Consider the following 17,075-nt stretch of genomic DNA (forward strand, 5'->3'; position numbering starts at 1 on the left):
TTACAATTTTATAACTAAAATGCTGGAAGGCTGCTCACCTTTCCAATTAGTTTGTCTTATTTTTATCTCCCCAACAACTTGGGGAAGTGTGTTTTATTGCTGTTTTATATTAGATGTAAAATATGCTTGGGGATACTATTTAATGGCATAAAAGCTTGAGACAGTCACACACAAAATGTGAACTTTCTTCAAGGCAGGCATAGGTTGGAAGCATAACAATAAGCATGCCAACCATTCTTATGCCACTAGATAGAAAATGATGAGGTATTTACCTCTGATTAAAGAGTTATAGAAGAGTGTAGAAATAGGGGATGCATCTTGTGTATTTGAAATATACCAAAACTCACCACCCAGGGATCCTCCAAAATGCGTATATGTACTTTGTGGCTATATGTTTGAAAGTGAATTTTGAGCAACCTTCCTGCTTTCTGAGAAGCTAATGATAAGGATAGAAAGGAGCGTTGTTTCCTAGTGTTGACTGGTCCTGTGAATACGATGGAAGTGTAGTGGGACAGATGGAAAATGAGGCCATTATGAAGCCTCCTCATTAATCCTTGTCACTGTTGTGCTCCATTAGGAAAATTAATATATTGACTGTTTCTCCTGAGATGAATCTGAAGAAAATGATCCATGCAGAGGGAGGAATCAGAATGTCTAATATTTATGATTATCCAGTGGCAGTTTTTGGAATACTCTGTGTCCAAAAATCCTGGCATCTCAGTAACCTTGACAACCCCAGGTGATACAGAAGTGCAGCCCTGATGTGCTTGTGGTAAAGCCAGCTCCTCTCATCAGAATGCTCTCTAACAAGCAGGGGGCTGGAGTTTGTCCACGAGAGAGCACTTTAGAGTTGCTTAACTGCCACCAAAACCTCATTTATCATTTTAATAAACTTTCACAGGGAGAGGAAGGATTTCCCTAGGTCCTCTTTATCTTTGGCATGAAAGCATAATAGGTAATCAAGTGTGGATCAGTGTTAGGCCCATGTTAATTCCTCTTAATCCCCATGTGAATATTTTATTTTTATTAATAATCACACTAAAACACCGAACATTTCTTTTTCCTTAATGATGTGTTTGTTTGGAGGAGGAAAGATTGGCCAAAAAAAAAAAAAAAAAAAAAAAAAGTTTAAACTAAAAGTTCAGGCCAAATAATCAAAGCAGAGCATGAATAAAACAAAATTACCAGCATGCAAACATTCTGAAGAGCACGGTTTTACAAGAATGTGAAAGATGAAGAAGGGATTGAGTTTTTACTGAGCAGCTGCACTGGGTTGGATGCCATAACTGTGTGACTTTATTTTATATCATAGAATTCTGGCGTTCATACCAGTACCCTAACTTTAAGGTAAAGAGGATCAGGTAGCTCTGGCATCAATTTATCAGATTTGAACATAGGTCTAATTCTTCAATCTGTGATCTTTCCAATGTGTCCTAGAGTAAATAATGCAAAGCATCGTTCCCGAAAACTAAGAGCTAATGCTACAAAGTAGCCAAGGAGAAAGTCTCTGGCATCCAAAATGACCTTCTTTGGAAAATATAAGGGTTTGGATATTCTGGAAAATTAATGGCCAGCAGCCTCAGTCCCTCCTGGGGCCCGATGAATTGGTTGTGCCACCTTCCATTCTGCTTTCTATTGGTTGGGACTGCTCATGAGGGGACTCCTGGAGAGGATATTCTCCAAGTTTATATCAAACTAGAAAGTAATAGCCAAATTCAGGAAGCCAAGAGTCAGTGGTCAGGAGCCAGAAAAAACAACCCAGGCTTAGGAGAAATGAGGAGATGGGAAAGGAGAAGTAGTGGAGGGGCGGTGAGGGGAGGGGCATGGGTGAAACAGATAGTTGGCATGAATAGGAGAGAACTAGCCCACTCCGCAAATGTTAGCTGCAGTATTCTAAGAAGCCAGCACAGCGACCAGTTCATAGGAGGCCTGCGGTGAGGGGCAGCTGGTTAGGAGTTACACAGAAAGTGGACGGTGAGGCGGGCACAGGAAAGGTGACACTACAGAGAGCAGAAGGATGGACCAGGGAAGCAGTTTCGATGGGCAGGGTCACTGGAAAGGCTGTCACATGGCCTTAGCAAAAATTGTGAAAGTAATGCCTTACGGATTGATAACCAGAGATGAACACAAAAATTTCTAAAACAGTTTCTGCCAAGCATTGACTCCCCTTTCCCTGAAGAGGCTGTGTCCTGGCTGTAAGGCACTCTCTAAACCTCAGGTGTTGGCTAGGTCTGCATTTTCCTTGTAAATAAAATTCTCACAGTTTCAACAATATCTCCCTGTACCTTAACATCTGACTAATGGGGCATGATCTACTCTATTACGATGAAACCTTCTATGCTGTGGTCTTCCATTTCCCGGTCCCCAGGAAGCAGAGGGTGGTGCTTTGCCGGTGAACTACTCTCAGCAGATGGCCCTGCAATGAAAGCCATCTCCAGTCATCACGGAGGCAGGGCCCCTGCCCTCGGGTGGCCTCTGGGTCTCCAGGGAGCTCTGTGTGCTTGTCCTTGGCATTGAAGGTGCTCCTTTCATATATGATAAGTCAGACTATGTCATTGGCCCCTACCATTGAGAGTTGCATTCCATAGGGCTAGAAAAATAAATTGACAAAAGGAAGAGTCAAATATTTCCTTGCTAACAGTGAATCTTACAAAACCAAGAGAAGGAAAAAATGACCCCATTGTCCTGCCAACCAAGAAAACACTGCCAGTTACTAAGCAACATTTGTTATCATTTAATTAATAAACATTTCTCATTGAATTTACAATCCCTTCCTAGTATTCTTTATAACAACACTCTGATGGAAGTCATCATTACCATTTGCACTCTACAAGTGAGGAAGTTAATTTCTTCCCTGCCTGTTCCTAACAAAAGGGGACAAAAGGGCTTCCTCTCAGGCTTGCCATTCTCTTCCCTGCTGCTGCCTAGACCTCATCTCCGCAATTGGGAATGAAGTCTTAGTTGAATGACAAGGACCCAAAGACAAAAGAAGGCCAAGGTCAGCTTGACAATGTGCCTGTCACCGCTGTCTGAGGAAGCCCAATGGATACACACAAGGGGAAGAATTTGACCTAGACTTCATCCAGAAAGGCTTTCTGAAACTAAGCTTCTTCACGGGAGCTATTGTTACTTGTACGCCTTGAAATGTGTCCCCCTTTTTCAGCACCTGTAAATCAATAGGACAAAAAGAAAGGCACATTCATCTGACAGGAGAAGATCCTGCAAGCATTAATATTTTCCTGGTGTGTTTCTTACTTACTGCCAGAAGAGAACACCAGTTCAAAAAAACCTAGCTAATTCTGAAATTTAGGACTTTTTTAGTAGTTAGCCTTTTGTTGTCGCTATTTTAATGACGCTCTGAATGCATATCACAATGTAACACATTGGGGTGTTTAAGTATGCGTTAGCACATTTTAAATATACACATATGCCCATCATAAAAAGCTGTGAGAAAGTCATGTAACAAAAAATGGAAGTAAGATAAACAGAGAAAAAGAGTCTGTACGGGAGATGTACAAAAGAGCCTTTTCTGCGTAGGCTTGCTAGGCAGTTAAGAGTGATTTGCTTTTGATAAGGCTGCCCCCACCCCGTTCTTGTTTATTTTCGGGTCTAAATTGAAGATATGCTTCCCAAGATAATTCTTCTCTTAAATCATTTCTAAGATTTCTAAGCCAACACTGGAAAGGCTGACACATGGCCTTAGCAAAAATTGTACAACCGATACCTCACGGGCCAATAACCAGAGATGAACACAAAATAGAAACAGCCACAGAGGTGAAATACAAGAAGGTGTTTTAAGACATTTAAAGAAGGGTTTTTTCTCTTTTTCATCTATTTTCCTAGTTTGTTTTTGTGATTTATGGATTTTCTCTCCAGCCAGGAGGATTTAGTTTTTATAGAGGGAGACCAATTTAATGTTTATAAAAAGCTTTGAATACACTAGGCAGGCAAGGAGGTTCTCTACCACAGTAGGCAAGACTAGATGACATTGCAAAGGTGATAGCTAGCTTGTTTCCCTGATTATTGCAATGGCTTGAACTAGCTCTGGAGGGCCTTCATCTTCCATGAGTGTTTCACTTCTCATTCCAGAGAGGTGTGGCATGTTTTCTATATTCTTCAGTCATTGCCAGCTCTGCAGATAGCGGAGATGGGAAGTCAAATTCAGACACCTTCTGATCTCAAATCACTGCCACCTTTTAGACGTAGAACTGAGTTTGATATTTAGCTATTACATTGAGTCTACAGAATTAGACTTTATTATTAATTTGTCCATTGATTTATTTAAAACAATTCATCAGTATTCTTTATTTTAATAATTCTGTAATAAATAGTAGTACAAAGAGTGGTACAATATTGGTGCTCGATGAATGTTTCATGGATGACTAAACAAATGAATTATAACATGCTCTTATTATGGAAGCATTTATTTGGCACCCATCTGTAAGAAATATTAGGTAGATATTGAGGCATTGCTGAGATGACTAATTTATAATTTCTGACCGCGAATTGCTTATAGTTTAATCTGGAAATCCAACATAGGTAAAATGAAGTATTTGAATTAATATAAGTTCAAGAAAAATCTTGGTAACTAATAAGAAACACATAATTAATTGCAACTGGGAGGACTGGAAAGAAGACTAAGTTGGAATTTAATCACAAAATGACATAAAGAACTGGTTCCCATTACATAAGATAAACCTTTAATGAGCAAAGGATTCATTAAATGACAGCAAGAGATTTTATTGATAATCATTGATCACTTACCAAACATCAGGCATCAAACAGCAAACATCACATGTATGATCTCATTTACAAAAATAAAAACAAAAAATACTGTGTTAAGTTTTTTTTTATTATCCCTGCTTTACAGATGAGAACATTGGAACTGAAGAGGGTAAATAGTTTTCCCAAGTAAGTATTAAGCCTCGGAGCAAATCTAAGTCTTCCTGAAAACTGGCAAAACCCCCGAGGGGAGGAAGAAACTCTCCTATAGTATGGTATATTAAAAAGAAGGAGAAGATGGCCGAATAGGAGCAGCTCCAGTCTTCAACTCCCAGCGCCAGCGACACAGAAGACCGGTGATTTCGGCATTTTCAACTGAGGTACTGGGTTCATCTCACTGGGGAGTGCCGGACGATCTGTGCTGGTCAGCTGCTGCAGCCCGACCAGCGAGAGCTGAAGCAGGGCGAGGCATTGCCTCACCTGAGAAGCGCAAGGGGGAAGGGAATCCCTTTTCCTAGCCAGGGGAACTGAGACACACAACACCTGGAGAATCGGGTAACTCCCACCCCAATACTGCGCTTTGAGCAATCAGGCACACCAGGAGATCATATCCCACACCTGGCCGGGAGGGTCCCACACCCACGGAGCCTCCCTCATTGCTATTACAGCAGTCTGTGATCTACCGGCAAGGCAGCAGCGAGGCTGGGGGAGGGGCGCCCGCCATTGCTGAGGCTTAAGTAGGTAAACAAAGCTGCTGGGAAGCTCGAACTGGGTGGAGCTCACAGCAGCTCAAGGAAACCTGCCTGTCTCTGTAGACTCCACCTCTGGGGGCAGGGCACAGAAAACAATAACAAAGCAGCAGACACCTCTGCAGACGCAAACGACTCTGTCTGACAGCTTTGAAGAGAGCAGTGGATCTCCCAACACGGAGGTTGAGATCTGAGAAGGGACAGACTCCCTGCTCAAGCGGGTCCCTGACCCCTGAGTAGCCTAACTGGGAGACATCCCCCACTAGGGGCAGTCTGACACCCCACACCTCACAGGGTGGAGTACACCCCTGAGAGGAAGCTTCCAAAGCAAGAATCAGACAGGTATACTTGCTGTTCAGAAATATTCTATCTTCTGCAGCCTCTGCTGCTGTTACCCAGGCAAACAGGGTCTGGAGTGGACCTCAAGCAATCTCCAACAGACCTACAGCTGAGGGTCCTGACTGTTAGAAGGAAAACTATCAAACAGGAAGGACACCTACACCAAAACCCCATCAGTACATCACCATCATCAAAGACCAGAGGCAGATAAAACCACAAAGATGGGGAAAAAGCAGGGCAGAAAAGCTGGAAATTCAAAAAACAAGAGCGCATCTCCCCCGGCAAAGGAGCGCAGCTCATCGCCAGCAACGGATCAAAGCTGGACGGAGAATGACTTTGACGAGATGAGAGAAGAAGGCTTCAGTCCATCAAATTTCTCAGAGCTAAAGGAGGAATTACGTACCCAGCGCAAAGAAACTAAAAATCTTGAAAAAAAAGTGGAAGAATTGACGGCTAGACTAATTAATGCAGAGAAGGTCATAAACGAAATGAAAGAGATGAAAACCATGACACGAGAAATACGTGACAAATGCACAAGCTTCAGTAACCGACTCGATCAACTGGAAGAAAGAGTATCAGCAATTGAGGATCAAATGAATGAAATGAAGCGAGAAGAGAAACCAAAAGAAAAAAGAAGAAAAAGAAATGAACAAAGCCTGCAAGAAGTATGGGATTATGTAAAAAGACCAAATCTACGTCTGATTGGGGTGCCTGAAAGTGAGGGGGAAAATGGAACCAAGTTGGAAAACACTCTTCAGGATATCATCCAGGAGAACTTCCCCAACCTAGTAGGGCAGGCCAACATTCAAATCCAGGAAATACAGAGAACGCCACAAAGATACTCCTCGAGAAGAGCAACTCCAAGACACATAATTGCCAGATTCACCAAAGTTGAAATGAAGGAAAAAATCTTAAGGGCAGCCAGAGAGAAAGGTCGGGTTACCCACAAAGGGAAGCCCATCAGACTCACAGCAGATCTCTCGGCAGAAACTCTCCAAGCCAGAAGAGAGTGGGGGCCAATATTCAACATTCTTAAAGAAAAGAATTTTAAACCCAGAATTTCATATCCAGCCAAACTAAGTTTCATAAGTGAAGGAGAAATAAAATCCTTTACAGATAAGCAAATGCTTAGAGATTTTGTCACCACTAGGCCTGCCTTACAAGAGACCCTGAAGGAAGCACTCAACATGGAAAGGAACAACCGGTACCAGCCATCTCAAAAACATGCCAAAATGTAAAGACCATCGAGGCTAGGAAGAAACTGCATCAACTAATGAGCAAAATAACCAGTTAATATCATAATGGCAGGATCAAGTTCACACATAACAATCTTAACCTTAAATGTAAATGGACTAAATGCTCCAATTAAGAGACACAGACTGGCAAACTGGATAAAGAGTCAAGACCCATCAGTCTGCTGTATTCAGGAGACCCATCTCACACGCAGAGACATACATAGGCTCAAAATAAAGGGATGGAGGAAGATTTACCAAGCAAATGGAGAACAAAAAAAAGCGGGGGTTGCAATACTAGTCTCTGATAAAACAGACTTTAAACCATCAAAGATCAAAAGAGACAAAGAAGGCCATTACATAATGGTAAAGGGATCAATTCAACAGGAAGAGCTAACTATCCTAAATATATATGCACCCAATACAGGAGCACCCAGATTCATAAAGCAAGTCCTTAGAGACTTACAAAGAGACTTAGACTCCCATACAATAATAATGGGAGACTTCAACACTCCATTGTCAACATTAGACAGATCAACGAGACAGAAAGTTAACAAGGATATCCAGGAATTGAACTCATCTCTGCAGCAAGCAGACCTAATAGACATCTATAGAACTCTCCACCCCAAATCAACAGAATATACATTCTTCTCAGCACCACATCGTACTTATTCCAAAATTGACCACGTAATTGGAAGTAAAGCACTCCTCAGCAAATGTACAAGAACAGAAATTATAACAAACTGTCTCTCAGACCACAGTGCAATCAAACTAGAACTCAGGACTAAGAAACTCAATCAAAACCGCTCAACTACATGGAAACTGAACAACCTGCTCCTGAATGACTACTGGGTACATAACGAAATGAAGGCAGAAATAAAGATGTTCTTTGAAACCAATGAGAACAAAGATACAACATACCAGAATCTCTGGGACACATTTAAAGCAGTGTGTAGAGGGAAATTTATAGCACTAAATGCCCACAAGAGAAAGCAGGAAAGATCTAAAATTGACACTCTAACATCGCAATTAAAAGAACTAGAGAAGCAAGAGCAAACACATTCGAAAGCTAGCAGAAGGCTAGAAATAACTAAGATCAGAGCAGAACTGAAGGAGATAGAGACACAAAAAACCCTCCAAAAAATCAATGAATCCAGGAGTTGGTTTTTTGAAAAGATCAACAAAATTGACAGACCACTAGCAAGACTAATAAAGAAGAAAAGAGAGAAGAATCAAATCGACGCAATTAAAAATGAAAAAGGGGATATCACCACCGACCCCACAGAAATACAAACTACCATCAGAGAATACTATAAACACCTCTACGCAAATAAACTGGAAAATCTAGAAGAAATGGATAATTTCCTGGACACTTACACTCTTCCAAGACTAAACCAGGAAGAAGTTGAATCCCTGAATAGACCAATAGCAGGCTCTGAAATTGAGGCAACAATTAATAGCCTACCAACCAAAAAAAGTCCAGGACCAGATGGATTCACAGCTGAATTCTACCAGAGGTACAAGGAGGAGTTGGTACCATTCCTTCTGAAACTATTCCAATCAATAGAAAAAGAGGGAATCCTCCCTAACTCATTTTATGAGGCCAACATCATCCTGATACCAAAGCCTGGCAGAGATACAACAAAAAAAGAGAATTTTAGACCAATATCCCTGATGAACATCGATGCAAAAATCCTCAATAAAATACTGGCAAACCGGATTCAGCAACACATCAAAAAGCTTATCCACCATGATCAAGTGGGCTTCATCCCTGGGATGCAAGGCTGGTTCAACATTCGCAAATCAATAAACATAATCCAGCATATAAACAGAACCAAAGACAAGAACCACATGATTATTTCAATAGATGCAGAAAAGGCTTTTGACAAAATTCAACAGCCCTTCATGCTAAAAACGCTCAATAAATTCGGTATTGATGGAACGTACCTCAAAATAATAAGAGCTATTTATGACAAACCCACAGCCAATATCATACTGAATGGGCAAAAACTGGAAAAATTCCCTTTGAAAACTGGCACAAGACAGGGATGCCCTCTCTCACCACTCCTATTCAACATAGTGTTGGAAGTTCTGGCTAGGGCAATCAGGCAAGAGAAAGAAATCAAGGGTATTCAGTTAGGAAAAGAAGAAGTCAAATTGTCCCTCTTTGCAGATGACATGATTGTATATTTAGAAAACCCCATTGTCTCAGCCCAAAATCTCCTTAAGCTGATAAGCAACTTCAGCAAAGTCTCAGGATACAAAATTAATGTGCAAAAATCACAAGCATTCTTATACACTAGTAACAGACAAACAGAGAGCCAAATCATGAATGAACTTCCATTCACAATTGCTTCAAAGAGAATCAAATACCTAGGAATCCAACTTACAAGGGATGTAAAGGACCTCTTCAAGGAGAACTACAAACCACTGCTCAGTGAAATAAAAGAGGACACAAACAAATGGAAGAACATACCATGCTCATGGATAGGAAGAATCAATATCGTGAAAATGGCCATACTGCCCAAGGTAATTTATAGATTCAATGCCATCCCCATCAAGCTACCAATGAGTTTCTTCACAGAATTGGAAAAAACTGCTTTAAAGTTCATATGGAACCAAAAAAGAGCCCGCATCTCCAAGACAATCCTAAGTCAAAAGAACAAAGCTGGAGGCATCACGCTACCTGACTTCAAACTATACTACAAGGCTACAGTAACCAAAACAGCATGGTACTGGTACCAAAACAGAGATATAGACCAATGGAACAGAACAGAGTCCTCAGAAATAATACCACACATCTACAGCCATCTGATCTTTGACAAACCTGAGAGAAACAAGAAATGGGGAAAGGATTCCCTATTTAATAAATTGTGCTGGGAAAATTGGCTAGCCATAAGTAGAAAGCTGAAACTGGATCCTTTCCTTACTCCTTATACGAAAATTAATTCAAGATGGATTAGAGACTTAAATGTTAGACCTAATACCATAAAAATCCTAGAGGAAAATCTAGGTAGTACCATTCAGGACATAGGCATGGGCAAAGACTTCATGTCTAAAACACCAAAAGCAACGGCAGCAAAAGCCAAAATTGACAAATGGGATCTCATTAAACTAAAGAGCTTCTGCACAGCAAAAGAAACTACCATCAGAGTGAACAGGCAACCTACAGAATGGGAGAAAATTTTTGCAATCTACTCATCTGACAAAGGGCTAATATCCAGAACCTACAAAGAACTCCAACAAATTTACAAGAAAAAAACAAACAACCCCATCAAAAAGTGGGCAAAGGATATGAATAGACATTTCTCAAAAGAAGACATTCATACAGCCAACAAACACATGAAAAAATGCTCATCATCACTGGCCATCAGAGAAATGCAAATCAAAACCACAATGAGATACCATCTCACACCAGTTAGAATGGCGATCATTCAAAAGTCAGGAAACAACAGGTGCTGGAGAGGATGTGGAGAAATAGGAACACTTTTACACTGTTGGTGGGATTGTAAACTAGTTCAACCATTATGGAGAACAGTATGGCGATTCCTCAAGGATCTAGAACTAGATGTACCATATGACCCAGCCATCCCATTACTGGGTATATACCCAAAGGATTATAAATTATGCTGCTATAAAGACACATGCACACGTATGTTTATTGCAGCGCTATTCACAATAGCAAAGACTTGGAATCAACCCAAATGTCCATCAGTGACAGATTGGATTAAGAAAATGTGGCATATATACACCATGGAATACTATGCAGCCATAAAAAAGGATGAGTTTGTGTCCTTTGTAGGGACATGGATGCAGCTGGAATCCATCATTCTTAGCAAACTATCACAAGAACAGAAAACCAAACACCGCATGTTCTCACTCATAGGTGGGAACTGAACAATGAGATCACTTGGACTCGGGAAGGGGAACATCACACACCGGGGCCTATCATGGGGAGGGGGGCGGGGGGAGGGATTGCATTGGGAGTTATACCTGATGTAAATGACGAGTTGATGGGTGCAGCACACCAACAAGGCACAAGTATACATATGTAACAAACCTGCACGTTATGCACATGTACCCTACAACTTACAGTATAATAATAATAAATAAATTTAAAAAAAAAAAAAAAAAAAAAAAAAGAAGGAAAAAAAGTATGTTCCTGTGCTCAGGAAGCTTCTAGTTCAACTGAAGGATGTACACACGATGAAAAACTGACGATGAGGAAGAAGAATGGTGCACATCAAATAAATTGTAAGTCCACATCAAATAAATTGTAAGTCCACATTATGCTACGCTAGTGCCCAGGCAACAGAGGACAAGAACACACGGCTGGAGTCTGAGGAGTGGAAGAACCTAGAAGACAGTTCTGTTCTTGGTTAGCTGTGGGATCTTGAGCAAGTCACCTCAGTCTTGTTTTTGTTTTTGTATTTTTCTACTCTAAAATGAAGACATCTGGTTTCTGAGTGCCTTTCCAATTCTAAATTCTGAGCCTATACATTTTTTCCATGGGTTGAAAGGAAAAGAAAAAAAGGTTACAAGAAGGAAAAGTAGGCATAAGATGGTATTCTAGGATAAATAGGAGGACAAAGAGAGTTATATAATATACCAAGAGCCTAGAACATGTGCTGAATCTCACACTCTCTTCCTTCTCCCTTCAAAGCAAGTTTTATTAGATTTCTTATTATAATTTATAGAATCATTTGGTCATCTGTCTTCCCTACTAGGCTGAAGTGTATTTGAGCAAGAAACATGTCTCTCTTGCTCAATTTTGTATTTTCAGTGCCTAAAACTCTACCAGAAATGTAACAAGTATGCAACAAATTGTCACCTCAACACAAAAAATAATTAAATAAAATTATTAAATATTAAATTATTATATTAAATTAATTAAATATTTAACTAAATATAAATTTACAGAAGATTAACCATGTGACTTCTCAAATATACAGGAAAGTCATCGGACAAAACATGTGCTACATCCAGTGAGAAGAATTCAGGAAGAAAAGACGTTGTAATATTGGCAGAGTGGTTGCTAATACATATCACAAAAGTGGAAAAATAATGAAGCATTTTATAGGACAGTCAAGAGATTGGTTGAGAAAAGTTGTTTGCAACTTGTTTTGGGGTGGTAGAATTCTTTTTATCCAGACAGAATTAGTTAAAGTAAAAAAAAAAGTTTTGAATAGATTAATGAGGTTGCAATTTCAAATCCAAGAAAGAGAGGCAAAAAAGAAAGACAGAAAGATGGGAAGAAAGAATGAAAGAACAAAGAAAGGAAATAAATAAATAAATAAATACATGAAATGAAATTAAGAAAATAAAAGAAGGAAGCAAAGATACGGTAAGTCTTGGTCCGGAGCAGTGGCTCATGCCTGTAATACCAGCAGTTTGGGAGGCCACGAAAGAAGGATTTCTTGAGGCCAGGAGTTTGAGACCAGCCTGGAAACTGTGAAACTCTGTCTCTACAAAAAAATACAAAAATTAGCCAGTGGGTGGAGCATACTGCCGTCCCAGCTACTCGAGAGACTGAGGCAGGAAGATCTTGAGACTAGGAGTTCAAGGCTGCAATGAGCTACGATTGCACCACTGTACTCTAACCTGGGTGACAGGGTGAGACCTTGTCTGAAAGGAAAGGAAAGGAAAAGAAAGGAAAGGAAAGGAAAGGAAGAGAAGAAGGAAGGAAGGAAGGAAGGAAGGAAGGAAGGAAGGAAGGAAGGAAAGAGGGAGGGNGAAGGAAGGAAGGAAGGAAGGAAGGAAGGAAGGAAGGAAGGAAGGAAAGAAGGAAGGAAGGGAAGGAGGGAAGGAAGGAAGGGGTTTCTCCTGTCAGTGGCAAAAAGGTTGTCAATGAACTTCCCACTATAACACAATGAGGTACGATACCAGAATTTAAGGTCTCCCAGTCTACCTTCTGTTCTTGTTACTAAATTCTTGATGTTGGCCAGGCGCAGTGGCTCATGCCTGTAATCCCAGCATTTTGGGAGGCTGAAGCGGGTGGATCACCTGAGGTGAGGAGTTCGAGACCAGCCTGACAAACATAATGAAATCCCATCTCTACTAAAAAAATACAAAAATGACCTGGGTGTGGTGTCGTGTGCCTGTAGTCCCAGATACTTGGGAGGCTCAGGCAGGAGAATTGCTTGAACCCAGGAGGCAGAGGTTGCAGTGAGCCTAGATGGTGTCACTGCACTCCAGTCTGGGCGACAGAGTGAGACTCTGTCTAGAGTAAATAAATAAATAAACGCACTCACTCACTCTTGGTGTCTGAGATGCCTCTACAAGTTTGCCAGGTAAAAGCCTCCCTTGCCTTCTCTCTGTTTTCTGTTGTTGTTACTGTTGTTTCTCCGAGGTTAATTTCAGAGAATGAAGTATTAGCAGTCTATGCTGATCATCATCATCAGAAACCAAAACACTATAGCCACTTTAATATATGCTTAAATGCATAATTGTCTCATGCTATTTACAAGAGGGTAAAAAAAAAGTTTTACAAATTGTAGATGAGAAGAAAGTAAGTAAATTATAGAAGAGAAAATTACATTCTTATAATATTAGAAAGCCTTTCAAATTTTCTGTAAAGCTACATCACAAAATTAAAGATTCTGGTTTAAAAATATTTTATTGAGAGAGTGGTATTTATGGAATTATGGAATAATGACTATCAAAAATCCATTTCTCCAGAAAAGCCACAATAAAAATAGGAAAAATTAGTAATGTCAACTCTTTCATAACTCTGACAATAACCAAACACTTGCAACAATTCACGAAGGGTTTATTTAAGAAAAATGCTGAATCTCAGTAACGGCAGTGAACTTCGTAGCATTTGAACTGTCTTCCTTCTCTTTATTCTTTCCAGGTCTATAGTAGCCCTGAAAACCAGCAACCTTGCAACCACGGTAACTATGAATACCAGTGACCTAGCAGTCAAGAGAGAAAACATACTAGGTTTGGCACACTTCAAAATATCTCACCCAAAAAGTATTTTCATTATGTGACCTCTCCGGCACCTCCCTGGAAAACCCCCATTATCAGTTCTTACTATGATTTAACCTGACTTGGTGTTTTGTCAGTAAGAAAAGTCCTATCACCAATGCATTTTTTAAAACAATCAGCAGTGATTGTTGAACGTATCAGCTGCTTTAGCTGTGGTATTAGCTGGAGCAAGTAAGACTCTGGCCAGAAATCTTAAAATGAATACTTAAGAAAAGACATGTCCATGGAGGCTTTAAAAAGCTCCAGCATATCCCTGGGGATCTAGAAGATTAGGCACATGTTCTGGGTTGTGCACATACCCAGAAAAAGGCCTGAGGAGACCATGTCTTATCTCTGGATGCCCTTGAGGCTTTGCAGAAGCAGGATATGAAGACTAAGCAGGGTTACAAACTGCCACCATGTTGAAGGTGTGCCCCATCATACATAAAAGCCTTTTGGCAATGACTGGAAGATTTCAACATCCAAAACTTTTAAGAAAATCTCTGTCTAATAATCATGTGTCCACTAAGATAACCAAAAACAACTTCAGTGGCCACTCATGAAAAGGAATACAGACTTTATAGAGTTAGTCTAGGAAAATCACTACACAAACAAAAAGTAGCAACAACAATGAAAACAAGAATCTTAGAAAAAGGGAGAGAATCTTGTTTCCAGAGTTGTCACACAGTATCATTTAAAATGTCCAAGTTTTATCACAAAATTATAATACATGCAAAGAAACAAGAAAATATGACCCCTCACACAAAAAAAATAAAGAAAATAAAAAGAAAGAACAAGCCAGGCACAGCAGCTCATGCCTGTACTCCCAGCATTTTGGGAGGCCGAGGCAGGTGGATCACCTGAGATCACAAATTTGAGACCAGTCTGGCCAACGTGGGGTGAAACCCCAATCTCTACTGAAAATACTAAAATTAGCCAAACATGGAGGCCCATGCATGTAGTCCCAGGTACTTAGGAGGCTAAGATGGGAGAGTCACTTGAATCCGTGAGGCAGAGGTTGCAGTGAACTGAGATTGCGCCACTGCACTCCAGTCTGTGCAACAGAGTGAGACTCTGTCACAAATAAATAAATAAGTAAATAAATAAATTTCAAAAGAAAGAGCAGTCAATAGAAACTGTTTCTGAAGCAGTGCAGATGTTGGATTTACTAGACAAAGACTTTAAATCAGATATTCTAAATATGTTCAAAGAGCTAGCAGAAACCATGTTAAAGAATTAAATAAAATGTTGAGAATTATGTCTCACCAAAGCAATTTTCAATAGAAAAAAATTATTTAAAAATCAGTAATTCTGTAATTTAAAAGTACAATAACTAAAATAAAAAATTCACTAGAGTAGTTTAATGGTATATTTGAGTTAATAGAAGAAAGAATCAGCAAACTTCAAGATAGGTTCATTGAAATTATTTGGTTTGCGGAACAGAAAAACACATAATGAAGAAAAATAAGCACCTATAGAAATGTGGGACACCATCAATCATATCAATATAAGCCTACTGGTAGTTCCAGAAGAAGAGAGAAAGAAAAGAGCAGAAAAAGTTTTCCAAGAAATAATAGCCAAAAACTTCCAAAATCTGATGAAAACCACTACTCTACACATCTAACAAGCTCAACAAATTCCAAGTGGGATAAACTTAGAGATACACACTTAGACACAGCATATCAAACTGTCAAAAGCCAATGGCAAAGAAGTAATCTTGAAAATATCAAAAGAAAAGCAACCCATCACATACCAGGAATATTGCTACAGGATACGCTACTGCCATAATGGATGGAATAGATGTATTTTATCCCATTCCCACTGTGAAGAACAATTAAAGCCCTGAATATCATATACATTACTTAAGCAGAAGAAGAAAAAGAAGACTCCAAAAGGTATAGAGGAGAAGGCATACCAGCCAGTGACCCTGAGACTCAAAGAACAATATGGTGGTAAGATCCCCGGACTTCAATTTTGCCAAAGATAACCCCTGTTTTGCACTCAAAAGAAACAACCTAGTAAGACCAGAATACTTTCTGAAAATTACCACTCTTCTCCAGCTGAACATCACAGTGTTCAGAAAATTGCAGTCCCATGCACTCAATCCAGCAAAGTCTAAAGGGAAAACTGATACTTCCATTTTTGCCAGGCGCCATCAAAGTGCCTGAAACCTACACCAGGAGAGTGATGGGGGGATAACAAAGAAGACCCCAAAAGAGCTGGGACTTTTAACTCTACTGGACAATTACAAGGCCCCTGGCCGCTTCTCACCCAACCATCACCAAGGTGTCTGTGGATAGCAGGGGAGGAGCATGGACTCCCTTGCCTGCTCACTCTGCAGTAATGAGGCATTCCTTCCTCTCCTCCCTGGGTAGTGTCATCAGAAGCCAAGTGCAAAGCCAGGACGTTCATTCAGCACTGCCCATGGGTAATGAGGCCATCCCTCTTGTGAAGAAAGTGTAGGTCATGTGGGGAGCAGTAATAAGGTGCTTCTTCCCTTCCAAGACAGGGAGGTATCAATGGAAATCTAGAGGAAAGCCGGCATTCCCACCACCCACCAGCAGTAACAAGGAGTACTCTCCCTTCCCTGTGTCAACAGAGGCAAGAGAAGAATCTGGGTCTCCATCCTACCTGGCAGCACTGAGGTGGTACAGACCTTTATCCTGCAGTGACTTCAGGGGAAGCCAGCTAAACAGAAGGACTAAGTAAGAGCCAGCCTCTCAACAACGTAACACCTAGCAGGTCAAGGTTTCAGCTGAAGAATCACAGGTCCTACCAAGTACTTGGAAGTTCTCCAACACACTGAGAAAAAAAAAAATCATAGATTAAAAAACAACAACAACAACAAAAAAAAAACCCAACGTGGCAACGTGGCAACAATTTTAAAATTATCTGACAAAGATTTTAATGCAGCTGTCATGAAAATAGTGAACTATTTACAAACATGCTTGACATAAATGAAAAAATAATTTGGTCTCAGTAAGAAAGAGAAAGTCTCAGCAAATAAATTGAAGAAATTGAAGACATAAAGAAGAACCAAATGAAAATTTTAAAAGTTTTTACT

The sequence above is a fragment of the Theropithecus gelada genome, chromosome 13 (genome assembly GCF_003255815.1).
Source record: "Theropithecus gelada isolate Dixy chromosome 13, Tgel_1.0, whole genome shotgun sequence".
Taxonomy (NCBI): domain Eukaryota; kingdom Metazoa; phylum Chordata; class Mammalia; order Primates; family Cercopithecidae; genus Theropithecus; species Theropithecus gelada.